Source organism: Triticum dicoccoides, chromosome 3B, assembly GCF_002162155.2.
Source record: "Triticum dicoccoides isolate Atlit2015 ecotype Zavitan chromosome 3B, WEW_v2.0, whole genome shotgun sequence".
In the NCBI taxonomy this organism is placed as follows: Eukaryota; Viridiplantae; Streptophyta; class Magnoliopsida; order Poales; family Poaceae; genus Triticum; species Triticum dicoccoides.
Window position 1 is genome coordinate 725471021 of NC_041385.1, and position 15199 is coordinate 725486219.

Here is a 15199-nt window from a genome sequence, read left to right on the forward strand (position 1 = left end):
ATGATCTTAAGCATGCGGCTGGTGCATGGGTCGACGAACTTCCCTCGGTGCTTTAGGGGTTAAGGACCACGCCCAACCGGTCGACTGGAAGAACTCCATTCTTCTTGGTCTACGGAGCTGAAGCAGTCTTGCCGAGTGATCTTCTCCACAATGCTCCCCGGGTCGAGCTCTACACCGAAGCTGAAGCAGAACAAGCGCGGCAGGATGCAGTCGACCTTTTAGAGGAAGAAAGGGAGATGGCTCTGATCAGATCGACCATTTATCAACAAGACTTGCGTCGCTTCCACGCCAAAAACGTGAAGAGTCGAGCCTTCCAGGAAGGAGATTTAGTTCTCCGAGTGGATCAGCAGAAACCACACAAGCTTGCTCCTTCTTGGGAAGGTCCCTTCATCGTCACCAAGGTTCTCCATAATGGAGCATACCGTTTTTACAATGTCGAGCATCAAATTGACGAGCCCCGAGCTTGGAACGCGGAGCTTCTCCGCCCCTTTTACACTTAAGTATTCACTCGGATGAGTTGTAATAAAAGTACTTCTGTAGTTTATTTATCAAAGACAAGAGCTTTATAATTTTCCCAGTAATTGTTATTACTTTTGTCCACATAAAACAATCCCCCAGTGGGTGGCTTGGCTGCGAATCCGATTCGCCTAAGTCTGTAAAAAAAATTCCTAACCGAGTGGTGAGCCAGTCTCCCACACGAAGGCTTAGCTGTGAAATCCTTTTCGCCTAAGATAAACAAAATCCTACCGAGTGGTAAGCCAGCCTTCCACTCGGAGGCTTAGCTGCAGTCCAAGTACTCGCCTAAGTTAAACAAAATCCTACCGAGTGGTAAGCCAGCCTTCCACTCGGAGGCTTAGCTGCAGTCCAAATACTCACCTAAGTTAAACAAAATCCTACCGAGTGGTAAGCCAGCCTTCCACTCGGAGGCTTAGCTGCAGCCCAGTGCTCGCCTAAGTTAAACAAAATCCTACCGAGTGGTAAGCCAGCCTTCCACTCGGAGGCTTAGCTGCGGTCCAAGTACTCGCCTAAGTTAAACAAAATCCTACCGAGTGGTAAGCCAGCCTTCCGCTCGTAGGCTTAGCTACAACCTAGTGCTCGCCTAAGTTAAACAAAATCCTACCGAGTAGTAAGCCAGCCTTCCACTCGGAGGCTTAGCTGCAGCATTGCGCTCTCCTAAGTACAAATACAACATGCGCTCTGCAAGAAGGATGAGGTGCAGGTCGACTGCTACCCTCTCCTTCCGAGCTACGCCACAAATACAACGTGCGCTCTGCAAGGAGGACGAGGTGCAGGTCGACTGCTACCCTCTCCTTCCGAGCTACGCCACAAATACAATGTGCTCTCTGCAAGGAGGACGAGGTGCAGGTCGACTGCTACTCTCTCCTTCCGAGCTATGCCACCAATACAAATCCTACCGAGTGGAGAGCAGACCTCCCACTCGGAGGCCTAGCTGCAGCCCAGTGCTCGCCTAAGTTTTTGAAAATCCTACCGAGTGGAGAGCAAACCTCCCACTCGGGAGCTTAGCTGCAGCCCAGTGCTCGCCTAAGTATCTGAAATCCTCCCGAGTGGAGAGCAGACCTCCCACTCGGAGGCTTAGCTGCAGCCCAGTGCTCGCCTAAGTTTTTGAAAATCCTACCGAGTGGAGAGCAAACCTCTCACTCGGGGGCTTAGCTGCAGCCCAGTGCTCGCCTAAGTTTTTGAAAATCCTACCGAGTGGAGAGCAAACCTCTCACTCGGGGGCTTAGCTGCAGCCTAGTGCTCGCCTAAGTGTATTGGGGAACAAGTCGATTGCAATGAGCGCTTCGCTTTAACCTGCAAAAGACACCTCAAACCAAATGCAAACATATTCAACGTTGAATCCAAGTTCGGATAACACCTAACGGAACCGAAAGTGCTCATGCGCTAGGCCTGTTAAGGTTTGTCGGTTACAAAACTCACTCGGCATACCGAGGCAAATTTAAAGTATCAAGTTCAGAAGTTTTTTACCCCTCCTGTGGAGGGCTGGAAGGTGCAACAAACTCATCCAGGTCGATTCCATCTGCAATCCGAGTGGCGGCAGCGATGAAGGTCTCCATGAAAGATCGGAAATCGTGCTTCTTGGTGTTAGCCACCCTAAGGGCCACCAGCTTGTCCTCTTGCGCATCCTTGCAATGAACGCGGACCAGAGACAGAGCAACATCCGCACCACACCTGGACGAAGACTTCTTCCACTCCTGCACTCGACTTGGGACCTCGTTCAGTCGAGTCATCAGAGACTCGAGGTCGTTCTGGAGCGTTTCTCTTGGCCAGAGTGTTTTGTCGATGCGAGAAGTTGCGACCTTCAACCTTGCGAGATAGTCGATGATAGCAGCAACATGAGATTCAAGCCGGAGCACATTCATGGCGACTTCATCTTTCACGGGAGAGTTGATGGGGTCCAGGTTTACTTCCAGTCGACCAGTCTTCTCTTCGAAGTTCTGGCAAAATTCTGCAAGCATAACAACCGAGTCAAGACAACAGTTGAAGATCACAGTTAAAATGTCTGTTTGATACAAAAGATTACCTTCAAGCATAAGGAATAGCTTCTTGGCGAGTCCACCAAGATAAGCCTCCAGATCGTTCTTCTTCCCCGCCAACTCACTGGCCTTGTCATTCAAGGCAATCTTGTCACTTTTCAGTCGACTGACCTCCTTGTTGGCAGCATCAAGAGCAGCTTTTAGATTGGTATTTTCTTCTTCAAGCTTGGTGATTGAAGCCAGCTTCTCATCTGCGAGCTTGGTCTTCTCTAAAGCCGTTTTCTGCAACTCAGCCAAGTCAAGGTCTTTCTTCTTCAGGGCATCCCTCACTTTGTCTGCAAAATTGCAGTGAGATCAGACTCTGAAACAAACGAGAGGCAAAAGCAGTCGTCGGAGGCCTCACCAAACATACCTTTAGCCTCCTCCTTCGCCTTCGTTAGGTTCTCTTGGGTCAGTTTCAGATCAAGCTCGAGCTGGATATGTTTGTTCTCCATCTCAATGTAACGAGCCGCAAGGTCGCAGGATTTCTACGAAGAACCAATCGACAGATGTCAAAGACAATTCACTTCCGAGTGACTAAGGAAAAATCATAGCATTTCTAAGACTTTGGCCGAATACAAACATTCGACCACAGTCTCGGGGACTACACCCAGTGGGTGCACTCAGCGTGTCCCCACTAGTTTCATTAGTTAGAGTCGACCAGTCGACCAACAAAAAAAAACGGGAGGTGTTCTTTAGACTATAGTCGACTGCCAGCAGTCGACCATAGTCTCGGGGACTACACCCAGTGGGTGCACTCAGCGTGCCCCCACCGGTCTATGAATCTATTTGACCTAGTCGAGTAAGGAAAAAACTTAAGACATAAAGCCTATGGTCGACTGCCAGCAGTCCACCATAGCCTTGGGGACTACACCCAGTGGGTGCACTCAGCGTGCCCCCACTAACCCGAAATTTCAATCGAGACACCCAGTGGGTGTAGGAAAAACTCTAGGAATTTCAGAAAGAAGAGTTTTCAGATATCATATCCTAACAGAACAGGCAGTGACCGACTGACCTGAACATTACTCTGAAGAGCTGAACTGGCGTCATAGGCTGCCTGGCTGGCTTCTCGTATTGCCTTCACTTGCTCCATCATGACCCCCGCTTGGCGTATTGCTTCTTTAGCAGCACTAGCTTGGTCTTCTGGAACGTGGTAGGTTGAGAAAAGCGAGGGTTGAGCAGCACTTGACGACGAAGGACGAGCACTCGTCAACGGCACCGCAAAGGTTACGATAGGCCGAGTGACATTGTCTCCCTCCACGACCAATGTCTCGGGTGCTGGCACATCCTGAGTCGCCTTGCTAGCAGACGCTTTCTTGCTCCTTCTCTGCCTCGGTGGTTCCTCGTTGTCATTGTCGGGAAGGTCGATAACGACGTTAGATGAAGCTGCAGAAAAAGAATCAAAATTAAAGACAAGAAGCCAATCGACTGAAGACGGAACTACAAGAGTCATACCAGGTTTTGAAGTAACAGCATCCTCCATCTCCTGATCTTCAGCTCTGGCCGAGGTATCAGAAGTAGCAGCACTGCAGTTTCAGAAGACAGCCGATTAGCTCATGAGTCGACCAAGAATAAGTTCATGAGGAACAGACAAATTCAAGCTACACCATTACCCTAAGATAGTGGGGATCACCATCTTCATCTTCGACAAGACCTTCGCCGACTTCGACGGCGCCACTCGAGATTGCTTCGGAGCTTTCTCAGTCGGCGCCGGAGAAGTAGTCCGAGGGCGCTTGGACGACTGCGTGACGGTTGCGACCCCCTTACCGCGCTCGACCGCGGGATCATGGACAAGCTTCGAGCGTCTTTCCGAGCGAGGAGGTACAACTTCCTCCTCCTCCTCCTCCTCCTCTTCCTCCTCACCAGAGTCATCATCCTCATCATCGTCGTCACCATCCGAATCCTACTCCTCCAGGCTTTCGCCCCCACTTCCTTCCTCCTCTTCAGTCGGTGTCTGCGCTCCATTGGGCATCGAGTATAACTCGGTGGTGGCCTGTCAGACAACAAAACAAAACAAAGATCAATCGACCAATTCGCAGCAAAGCAGAATGAATACAACAAGATTACAATTGGGTATAAGTGGTCATACCGTGTCCAGTGTATAGGTACAGTCGAGTGGTGGGATCCTCCTAGCCCCTCGAGGGTTGTCCTTATTCCCTGTGATTGCGGCCACCCACCTCTCCAGTGTGGCGTCGTTGACCGCTTCTGGATGGACCCGAGTGGTGTCTTCGGTACCACAGTACAGCCACATCGGGTGGCCTCGGTACTGAAGCGGTTGGATGCGCCGTCTAAGGAAGACCTCCAGAAGATCCATACCCGTCACTCCATCCCTAACAAGTTGGACTACACGCTCCATCAACATTTTCACCTGAGCTTTCTCCTCAGGAAGCACCTTCAGAGAAGAGGGTTTGTCCACTCGGTCCATGGAGAACGGAGGGAGACCAGTCGACTGCCCCGGCGTTGACTCGTCTTGGCAGTAGAACCAAGTCGACTGCCACCCTTTGACCGACTCAGGAAGGGTCATGGCCGGGAAAGTACTCTTATTCCTCATCTAAATCCCAAGACCCCTGCACATCTAGATAACCTTAGTTCTCTCATCGTCCGGACTCGCCTTTTTCACCGTCTGTGAGCGACAGGTGAATATGTGCTTAAAAAGACCCCAGTGCGGTCGACAACCCAGGAAGTTCTCGCACATGGACACGAAAGCAGCAAGATAGGCAATAGAATTGGGAGTGAAATGGTGGAGTTGCGCCCCAAAGAAGTTCAAAAACCCTCGGAAGAACACACTCGGCGGCAGAGAGAATCCACGGTCTACATGAGTGGCTAGGAGAACGCACTCACCCTCCTGCGGCTGCGGTTGACACTCAGTCCCCGGAAGCCTGGCTGACCCATGGGGGATCAGACCCTCGTTGGCCAGGTCATTGAGATCCGTCTCGGTGATGGTCGAACGGAGCCAATCCCCTTGGACCCAACCTTTTGGCAGGCGGGACCTTGATGAAGATCCGCCCCGACTGGACGCTCTCCCCTTTGCTTTCCCCGTCGTCGTCGCCTTCTTCGCGCGCTCCAAGGCCGCCGTCCTCTCCTTCACCATTTTCGCCGGCGAAGCACGCGAGGAGTGGATAGGCGGAGGCGAGAGCAGATGCAGCGGGCGGAGGCAAAGAGGTCAGAGAGAAGAATGAGAAGGCACTATTCAAAAACCTCGCCCGGCGCTTTATATAAGGACACTTCCGAGTGGCTGACGAGTAGGCCCGGGCGGTCCTGTCACATCCCAAAACAGTCGCGCACGCACGATACGTGGCGAAAAAGGCGGCGCGGAAATCAAGGCATCCACGCCTTATCCCATCCGAGTACCGCGGTCCACCCCGTTTCGCGCGCTTCCTAAAATTCGGATCCCACAAAATCCGCTAACGGCAGATCAATCTGTCAGACGATATCTTTCCTATGATTCGTCGCTCGGAAGTTCACTAAAGTTCAAAAGTTCACTCGACAGAAGAAAGGAATGGATCAAGGCGACTGAAAGAAAAGTTGATGCCAACGCCAAAAAGAAAAATCGCTGATCCAGGATACGACATAATCAAAGCACGGGAAATAGGTCGGAGAAAATCATCAACTCCTTCCTCACTCGAACCTCGATCCATTCGGGGGCTAATGATGAGGTTATGTACCTAGGGTAGGGTCATAGACCTATCTAGGATACCATACCCAAAGACACCCTTAGAAGAAGCTACCTTCCAGTCACCCAAGAGGGACTTCACTCGACGAACTCAAGGACACTCGACCATGAAGCTAACCACTCGACGGTCAGGAGACCTAAAGTCACTCAGCACGCAACGGTCTGTCATTAAGTAGCTTTAATAGTCTTCATGGCACTTTATGAGGGCGTTACCAGTAACCCCCTATCTTAATGTACTTTAAACCCTGCATAATTGAGGGCCGGAGGGGTCTGACGAACTCTATATAAGCCACCCCCCTCCTCAGTGTAAATGGTTCGCACCCCTGTAACTCATATACACATAAACCAGTCAACCGCCTCCGGGCTCCGAGACATAGGGCTATTACTTCCTCCGAGAAGGGCCTGAACTCGTTAAACAATTGCGTGTACAACTACTCCATAGCTAGGATCTTGCCTCTCCATACCTACCCCCCATTCTACTGTCAGACTTAGAACCACGACAGTTGGCGCCCACCGTGGGGCAGGTGTCTTAGCGACTTTTTGGAGTCCTGCCTGGTTAGGTAGGCTAGGAATGGTTCCGTCCACAGGGCAATGACTACCATTATTACATGGGCTGGAGATGTTACTTCGTTGGCAGAACCACCAATTGTGTCAGAGTGTTCGGCGTCGGGCAGTGCGGTTGGGTCCGGGTTGTTCAGAATTTAGGTTCGTCACTGGCATTAAAGGTAATAGCCGTGTCACTCCATGGGTTTATTGTTGCTACTTGGTAGACTTCGGCAAGGCTGTGGAGTGTTTGTTTCCGCATATTATTTGATGCGAACGTATCAAAGACTGTTAATACCGTACTGGTATCCTTGGGCTGATGCTCTGGAGCTAGAAGCTCTTCGCCACTTTTGGCCACCTGCCGTAGTATCCAACATGCTCTAAGGCTATGAGTTGGAGTGGCACCCTTTGTACTATGAATTTTGCAGGGTCCATTGAGCCATCCCTCCAGTACGGTTCCATGCCCTATAGAGGGTTTTTGCTTTTTGGTATTTAACCCAGGTGCCTGGCAATGATGCACCCTTTTATTTCGGACTGGGGTTGTATTCAGGGCCGGATTGTCCCAAAAATTGATTTCGGTTTTCCAGGCGCTTTCTATCTCACAGTACTTTCGTACTACGGATGCCAAGTCAGCGAAGCGTGTAATTTCACGACGACTTACGGCGTTGAGGATTCCCTTGTCCGTGCAATTACTGCGGAAGAATGTAATTGCGTCCGCCTCTCGGCAGTCCTTTATCCTATTCATAACCAGGAGGAATCTGGCCCAGTAATGGTGTACTGTTTCTGCGGGCTCTTGCCGGATTTGGGATAGATCGCTTGTGTTTGGGTGGGTGGGTGGAATTAAATCCGGAACCCCGTCCAATCTCAGGCTCAGGGGCCAAGAAGTTTCCGAACTCGGAAGCTTGGGTTCTTGGATGTTGTCCAATGCATCTAGCCTGCTGCCTGACTTTAGGTTCACGGCTTGAGTTACGTCCTCCCCTCCGCGGGAATCCGGCATGGAGGGATCGGGAATCCGGACATAGCTAGTCCTTAAAATCGAGGAAGGGTCGCCGTATTGCTCCTCAACCATGGTAACATGGTGGGTAACCTAGGGAGAATTTATCTCTCTCAGATCGGTTTTAGGCCCAATCTGATCGTAGTCTGTAGCGACTCCCAGGGCGGCGATGCGATCCAAGAGCTCGTTTACGGAAGAGAGCTCCATCGGATCTAACTGCTCGGCGAGTTCCAAGCTAACGTGAAGATTGCTTTCGATGACCCTAGAAGTCATCGTCGGCGCGGTGGCCGGACAGGCGGTCATAAGGAAACCGCCTGGCCGGAGAGTTTGGCCGATAGCCAAAGCTCCTTTAGCAACAGTGCCGTCTTTAAAGACGGGATGAGGCATCCTTCTTGATGGTGAAGACACAGAGGAACTCTCAATGAAAGCACCAATGTCGGTGTCAAAACCGGCGGATCTCGGGTAGGGGGTCCCGAACTGTGCGTCTAGGCGGATGGTAACAGGAGACAAGGGACATGATGTTTTTACCCAGGTTCGGGACCTCTCGATGGAGGTAAAACCCTACTCCTGCTTGATTAATATTGATGATATGGGTAGTACAAGAGTAGATCTACCACGAGATCAGAGAGGCTAAACCCTAGAAGCTAGCCTATGGTATGATTGTTGTTCGTCCTATGGACTAAACCCCTCCGGTTTATATAGGCACCGAAGAGGGTTAGGGTTACACAGAGTCGGTTACAATGGTAGGAGATCTACATATCTGTATCGCCAAGCTTGCCTTCCACGCCAAGGAAAGTCCCATCCGGACACGGGACGAAGTCTTCAATCTTGTATCTTCATAGTCCAGGAGTCCGGCCAAAGATGATAGTTCGGCTATCCGGACACCCCCTAATCCGGGACTCCCTCACCCTTCCTGTGGGTCCTCGCTGTCAGGTGGAGGAATCATTATTTTGCGCGTAATAAGGAGGCACTTCCTTGGGTGCAGCCTTATACGTCCATTTTGCATCATGCTTTTATATCAATATTTATTGCATTATGGGCTGTTACTACACATTATGTCACAATACTTATGCCTTTTCTCTCTCTTATTTTATAAGGTTTACATGAAGAGGGAGAATGCCGGCAACTAGAATTCTGGGATGGAAAAGGAGCAAATATTAGAGACCTATTCTGCACAACTCCAAAAGTCCTGAAACTCCATGAAAGTCAGTTTTGGAATATATTAAAAATATTGGGCGAAGAAAGCACCAAAGGGGGGCCACCCACCAGCCATGAGGGTGGAGGGCGCGCCTCCCTGCCTCGTGGGCCACCTGGCAGGCCCCATCTTCTGCTATATGGTGTCTTTTGCCCTGGAAAAAAAATCATAAGGAAGCTTTCGGGACGAAGCGCCGCCGTCTTGAGGTGGAACCTGGGTAGGACCAATCTAGGGCTCCGGCGGAGCTGTTCTGCCAGGGAAACATCCCTTCGGGAGGGGGAAATCGTCGCCATCATCATCACCATCGATCCTCTCATCGGGAAGGGGTCAATCTCCATCAACATCTTCACCAGCACCATCTCCTCTCAAACCCTAGTTCATCTCTTGTATCTGATCTTTGTCTCAAAACCTCAGATTGGTACCTGCGGGTTGCTAGTAGTGTTGATTACTCCTTGTAGTTGATGCTAGTTGGTTTATTCAGTGGAAGATCATATGTTCATGAAAGTGCTAGTTATCGACTAGAGGGGGGTGAATAGGCAATTTTTATGAAAGTCTTCAAAACATGGCAGTTTTGAAGACAAACAGGTAAACCGAGCCTATATAGTAAGCAACAGAATGAAAGCTACACTAGGCAAGCATAAGTCTAACATACAACATAATGAAAGCACGAAGACTAATTGCAATTAGGCAGACATGATCAGAAAGGTAGATAGTACAAAGCTAAACAAATAATAGTCTTCACATCGTGAAGTCAAACAGATTAGACATGCAAGCAATGAATTCACGAAGACAACTGAAAATTAAGGAGAGTAGAGGATAGAACCAGTAGCTTGACAAAGACAAGGATTTGGTAGACCAGTTCCAGTTGCTGTGACAACTGTACGTCTGGTTAGGGAGGCTGAGATTTAACTCAGAAGACCGTGTCTTCATCTTATTCCCCTTGAGCTAAGGACACCCAGTCCTCGCCCAATCACTTTGGTAAGTCTTTGAGGTAGACTTCCAAACCTTCACAAACTTCGTTCACCGGTAATCCACAATGACTCTTGGATGCTCAGAACGCGGCGCCTAACCAGCTGGAGGATTCACAGTCCTCAAGTGTAACAAGTCTTCAGATCATGCGAACAAAAAGACTTCAGTGATGCCTAACACTCTTTGGCTCTGGGTGTTTTGGGCTTCGTCCTTGCAAGGATTTCTCTCTCAAATGCTTCAGAGGTGGGTTTCTCTCAAACGACAAAAGCCGTGCACTAACTCTGAGCAGCCACCAATTTATGGTGTAGGGGGTGGGCTATTTATAGCCATGAGGCAACCCGACCTGATATGTCTGAAATGACCCTGGGTCACTAAGGAACTGACATGTGTCTAACAGTCAGATTTCAAACACACACGGCAGCTTGGCTTGGGCTACAAGCAAAACTGACTCATCCAGCTCTGGGTAAGATTTGCTATCATTGTCTTCGCTCGAAGACATAGGATTTGGTTGAGCATCATTTCAGTCACTCTGACTTTGTTCACTTGGACCCCACTTAACAGAACGGTGGTTCCTATGACTCAATAAGAATAAAAGGAAACTACGAAACAACTATGCCTTCGCACTCCATAGTCTTCAAGTGAATAGCTTCAAGCGTCATAATCTTCCTTGTGAATGTCTTCACAAACCTCCATTGTCTACAATGTCTTCATACATGTTTAGGGGTCATCTCTGGTAGGTAAACCGAATCAATGAGGGACACTACCTATGTTATCCTGCAATTCTCACAAACACATTAGTCCCTCAACAACGTTTATCATCAATACTCCAAAACCAGCTAGGGGTGGCACTAGATGCACTTACAATCTCCCCCTTTTTGGTGATTGATGACAAACTGGTTGAAGTTTTCAACGGGGATAAAAGTATGCGAAAGTTCAGTGTTGTGAGTATTGTCTTCATACATATGACGAGGCTACCCCTGAAGATGTGCATATAAATAGTTTGCCTTTGAGTGCAAATGCACATGGCAGTTTTTGCTTTGTGGAGGCCATCTTCAAAGTGTGAAGACAATTCATTATGCATATAAAAGGATAATGAAGATAATGATATGCATAATGGAAAATGGACGTCTGCAAAATGACTTCATGCAGAATTTATCATTGCATCACAAAGTGGCAGCAAAAGGTAGCAGACGACCATCAAGTTTAAGTGTTACAACTCAAAAAGCCAAAAGTTTCAGAACAAGAGTTGTAAGAACTTAGCAAAAGTTTAGCAACCACCCATATGGACGTGCTTGAAGACTATCAACTCAAATGCTTCTCCCCCTTTTGTCAGTAATGACCAAAAAGGTTTGAAGACATAGAGTATCTACTCGTTCTCAGTTGGAGACGAAGTTGGAGCAACATGGTCAACGTTGGAGTTTGGTGGTGCAAACGGGCCTTGTTCATCATCATCATGCTGAGTAGTGAGAGCAGGCGAAGTGGCGTCATCTTCTTGATCGACAACTCTTGCAACAACAGTTGCAACCGAGGATGAGTACTCATAATCTTCAATCGAGGGTGTGCGACGCCAGCTTGCATTTGGAGGAGGCCTGGAGTCAAACTTGAAATTTTCAGTGAAGCCATCCGCGCGACGTTCATCTTCAGTGCAGAGCAAGGTGAGACTCTTCAGAAACAGCGACATGCTTCATGTGCAACAAATGAGTTCTTGGTGGCTAAGTTGCATATGCGATTGACATCCACCAAGGTACTCTACATCTGACGCTTTAGCCAGTCATGATGTTTGTCCTACTTTTGATGTAAAGCCACCAGAAGCTCACGATCATTAAGTACATGAGGACGCTTCTGAGGCCTTTGTGCAATGGTGCTTGCAGTGGCTTCGGTATTTGCACGGTGTGGTAGGCGCATGTTGCAAGCCAAAGGATAAGCAAGAGTTGCAGTGTTTGGGCACATGAACACCATCAATGGGCTATGTGAAGCTCTGGAACTCAACATTCTGAAGGTGGAGGGGCTTCTTTGCAGGCTTAGGGTAGATGGCTTCAACAGACATATCAACGTCAGGCAAGAAGACAATGTGATTGCGAGATGATGGTCGATAGTCAACAGCTGAATGAAGCTTAATCAAGTGAATCACTCATGGAGCATAGAACTTCAGACCGAACAGATCAATCCCGGAAGCAGCAAGTTATCTGATGAAGAAATCCTGGGTGTTGAATCTGATGCCATTGATGATGTAGAATACCAAAGTCTTCATGGAGCCTTCAAGTTTGGCTTCGGATAAATGTCCTTTGATGGGCCAGAGAGTATGCCTCAGAATGTGATATACTGCGCGTGGCAATACTCAAGGTCCTTAACAAAGAATTCCTTTGGATACTCAGCATCTTGGGGCAAAGGCTTCATCATGCTAAGCATTTGGCTCATGTTCGGCTCAGGCTTCTGAAATATGCTCTGCAGTTCATTCTGATAAAGCGAACAACCAGGTGTGTATAGCTCACCTAGAGTGGGCAGGGAAGTCAGCTTGATGATATCCCGAGCTTTGGCTTCGTGATGCACATTCCCGTGCTCTTCATTCTTTGGATCCCTATTGTAGCCTCGAATGTGTAAGGCGGCATAGAACTGTAGAAGGAGCTCTTCATTTCAGTGCTCTTTATTAGTGACGAACGCTAGAAGACCAACATCCCTGAAGCCGTTAAGGGCTTCTTCTAGACATGGCAGCCCAGCCATAGCATCACAATCCATACGCCCGTGCAGAAAAATCCGGTCTTGATTGTACAGAATGCAAGAGTAATAGCTTCGTTGTTGGTGGCTCCAAAATCTACGAGATGAGATCCTTGGCTTCTTGTAAGGGTTCTTGGCACTGTCAAAGAATGTATTGCCTTCTCTGAAACTGAGCACGCTGAATGAGCCTTATGTAGTTACAACACTTGGAAGGCTTGGCAGACGCAGCTTTGGCTTCTGAACTTGAGGCCTTCGCTCCACATGATAGTCATATTGTGGTCCTGGAGTGGTAGGAGGAATCACAATTGGCCAACGAACAGTGACAAGTTGATCGTCATGATCGAATGCCCTTTCCATGGTGTGAGGCTATGGTGGAGGTACAACACCATTAGTGATGGCTAGCGTCACAGTTGCTTGCTTTAGCATTCACATTGGCTTCAGGCTCCACATTGTCTTCAGCCATGACAGGGTCATTGGCTTCAATAGCGATGTTGGTGGCAGCCTCATTGTTTTCAACCTCCATTTGGTCAATGACCGGATGGTCAGGCACGACCACATTCTCTTCAAGAATGACTTGATTGACAACAGGGGGTGTGGCTTCTATTTCTTCTCTTCTTTCTTCTTCGACTGATGCAGCCAGAATGTCTTCAGCAGCATTAGCTTTAGACGCTTGAACAGTAGCAGAAGGATTCTCTTCAGGGAACACTTGACATGCCACTAAGCTGGATTGTTGTGAATCTTCTTCTGGAATGGTGGACATGGAGATGGATGGCTTTAGACCTTTGCGAAGCCTGCGAAACTCTAGTGATGCCTTTGGAGATGGAGTGGTCTCCATGTAATTGTCATCATCAAGTACCAGATAGGTGACTTGAGCCGGTGGAGTACGAGGTGTCTCATCTTGAACTGGGGTGTCTTCTTGTTGGCGCTCAGCCCATGAGTTATCTTGAGCAATTAGCGTCAATGGACGACCAATGCTAATGTATTCACTGCTCATAGGAGCAGGCAATGATACCAACTGGTGCTCAAGCAGAGGAAGGCCTTCATCATCAACTACATTGTATTCATGACCAATGTCTTCAGCTGTGTTGGGGTCATCAGCTGGAGCTTCTTCAGATTCTGGTGCCTCTGTGGTAGCAGGCTCATGAACAACGAGACGTCACTCGGGATTAGCAGAGGCAGGGTATGCAACAGAAATGGGTTCAACAACAAGGGGCTCTGGGGTAGCAACACGCTCTTTCCTTGAAGACTTAGAGCCCTTAGTCTTCAACTTTTTCTTGGAAGGGGCATCACCAGATGTATCCTTGTGCTTCCTCTTTGTGGCTTTTGCTTCAGCCTGCCTAGTCTTCTTGAGCTCAGAAGCATCTGAGGGGACCTTTGGCTTGGAGCCAGTCATGCTGGTAGGGAAGACAATGCTGGGTTGTCCCTGCCTTGTAGCATCAGTATTAGCTTCAGCGTGCTTCTTACTCTTCTTAGCAGCCATTCTGGGATCAATGCTAGGACACCCAAGAGCTTTCCTCTTTTCAGCTTCATTGTGTGCTTGCACACATTTCCGAGCACAAGATTTCATGCATTGTCGAGAGCCTTTGGCTTCTTCACGCTTCTTGTGAAATTCATTTTTGAGGTCATGCATCATCTTCTTGAAGATTTGCACATCTGCCACATGGAGCTTGTGCATGTTCTTCTTGAAATGAGTCTTCTCATAATCAATCTTGTTCTTGAGCTCGACGATTTTCTGTGCCAGGGCCAGCTCATTAGCAATAACAGAGTGGAATGTGACGCTGATGCCCACTGGCAGCTGCAGACTGTCAATGTTGATGTTCTGGTCGTCGAACCACTCATCAATGAAATTGTTCAAGATGTCAACATCAAAGAGGGGCATATCACTAAAGATCTCCGCCTCTTGCTTGCTCTTGATCAGCATCTCAAGGGCTTTATCACGAAGATCTTCATCACTTGACAGATCAATAGTGTCTTCCCTGTTGTGCAGAATGGCAGCAGAAGTAAGGGGTTGCCCAGTAGCCTTCTTGGGCAATGGCTTCTTGGTCCTCTTGGACACACGAGATAAATCTTTAGACTACACACTAGATTCAGGCGGTGCAGTCTTTAGTGACTTCTTGGTTGAGGCTTTTGGAGCAGCAGAGACAGATGGCTTTGAAGCTTTTGCCTTCTTCTTCTTCTACTACTTTGGTGGTGATGGAGCATCATCAGAATTGGCTTCTTCAATAGATTGATCCACAATAGCTCTCCGGGCAGCAATATGAGACAGAAGCCCATCGAAGTTGGTGAAGGGGCCAATTCTATTCTCATTGGCTTCACGAGTTCCATCAGGCCTTGGAGCAGAGGGGCCAGGATTGAAGTTGAGGCCAAACTCCTTCTGGTTCTTAGCCGCTGAATATTTTGCAAACTGAAAGTTGTGCTTGAAAAGATTGTCTTCACGACACCATAGGAGAGATGATGGGTTAACATTCTCAGGCTGTGGTCCTCTAACCATACAGGGATAGAACCCCTGTTCAATAGCTTTAGCCTTGTTCTTCGATACCAAGTTGTGGTACAGACAATCACCCCACGTGCGCTTG